This window comes from Ostrea edulis, chromosome 8 (genome assembly GCF_947568905.1).
Source record: "Ostrea edulis chromosome 8, xbOstEdul1.1, whole genome shotgun sequence".
NCBI classification, from domain to species: domain Eukaryota; kingdom Metazoa; phylum Mollusca; class Bivalvia; order Ostreida; family Ostreidae; genus Ostrea; species Ostrea edulis.
In genome coordinates, this window is record NC_079171.1 from 4,247,307 (window position 1) to 4,249,262 (window position 1,956).

Below are 1,956 nucleotides of genomic sequence, written 5' to 3' on the forward strand. Positions count from 1 at the left end.
TAGTAAAACTATCAGCTACTTACAGTTGTTGGTGTTAGCAAATCCTCTATAAATTAAATATATACTTTATGCTTTTTAAGAACTCAATAGTGGCAACACCCTTTTGAATCTCTTTCAAAACTAGATTTTCCTGAACTATTTCATAAAAAGAACTCAGGAATTCCCGCCAGGAATTCCTATTGGCTAGAACAAAGAACTAAGACCAATCAGATGACAGAACAAGTATGACACCTAAGAGATACATGAACTAATCCAAATTATGTTCTAACTGGACCCTTACAGATTAAACCATTATATTTAAAAGGGGTGTTTAGATTTCTTTAACACACAACACAAAGTTAGTAAGTAGCGCAGCGCAATATGTATTGAAGTGAATGAATGTGAATGGCAAAATAAAAATATAAAACTAAACTAAGTACAACTACCACAGTAAAACTAAGAACTATTTCATAAAATATCTGGAAAATGTAGGACAATCAACTATTTGTATATTTTTTTCCATTACTATATATTCTTAATGTACCTATCGGCCTGGTGCAATAGAACTACCCAATATCTACGTTTCAACCCAAATCAATGCTTCTTGTGTCACAAAAAGACTTGACATCTGCTCAATATTTATTTATTTACGTATATTTTTGTAACTGAAGTCAAAACCATATTTTATTTGAGCATACGTGCCATTTTACAAAAATCTTGTAAAACCCTTGAGACGTTGACAGAGGAGTAAGTGAGTGTAAGGAACGATAACTCTGGGTAGAGATTGTGTGTAAGTGAGTGTAAGGAACGATAACTCTGGGTAGAGATTGCTTGTCTCTCAGAAGAAGCATTCGCCATGAGTCTCTTTTGATATAAATTCATTTTAAATTAACCTCCCTCTCAAAAATATTTCACTCATATGGGGACGTCAACATTGCCGGTGAAAGGCTGCATAATTTAGGCAGAGAGGGATCTTTATCGTGCCACACTTGGTGTGACACGGGGCTTCGGTTTTAGCGGTCCTATCCAACCCCCACCCCCATTTAGTCACCTCTTACGACAAGCAAAAGGTACTGAGGACCTATTTAAACCCGGATTCCCACTTGTATGTTTGAGTTTTGCATTGATTGATTGATTGGGGTTTTACGCCGTTTTGGCAATATTTCAGCCATTTTACGGCGGTAGAGTTTTGCATTGAAGACAAGTCCTAAATGTTTAGTGAGTGCGGGTTATCTTGTTATGCAGTGAGTGGGGATTATATTGTTTTACAGTGAATGAGGATAATCTTGTCATTCAGTGAGTGGGGATAATCTCGGTTGAGATTCGGTTTGGCTGAATATTTGGACTGACGCCTTCATCGAATCTCTGAGCAGTCCTATCTGGAAATTAACTTTCAGCTTCGACCGGTTCGAGCAATGAATGTGCACTTGGATGTCATGCAATGGATGGGGAAAGCAGCACAGTTGAGGACTAGTTCTCCGACAGCCATTAGAACAATTGCATGTTCACAATAAGTGTTGGGTTTCATTATCTAGCACGTGATCTCGCACTCTGCGTTTCTCTGATCAAGATTTTACATCAGAATTTTTCATGAGTTGATGCGTGGATATTTTTGTACCATCTTCCATTTTGAAGGTTCAGGACTTATAATGACTGTTAATTATGATCATGAATTTCTCGTGAAAGTTGTGAGATCGTTCTCTGTTATTTTAGGCCTTCATGATTTTGACGAGACTGTAAAAAAAAAAAAAAAGAGGTTCCGTGTTACAGCAAAAAGAGGGCGCTGCGTTGAGATCGTCGATTGGTCTATGAAATTATAGCAAAATTATGGAATCGTCGCGAATGGAAATATCAGCAAAAGTATTTTATACATGGGTTTTAATTGGAACTACAAGATTTCTGGCGCCTCAGTTACAACTGATGCCATCCCGACGCGTGACATATTCTCGAACTATGACATAAAACTATAACGAAATA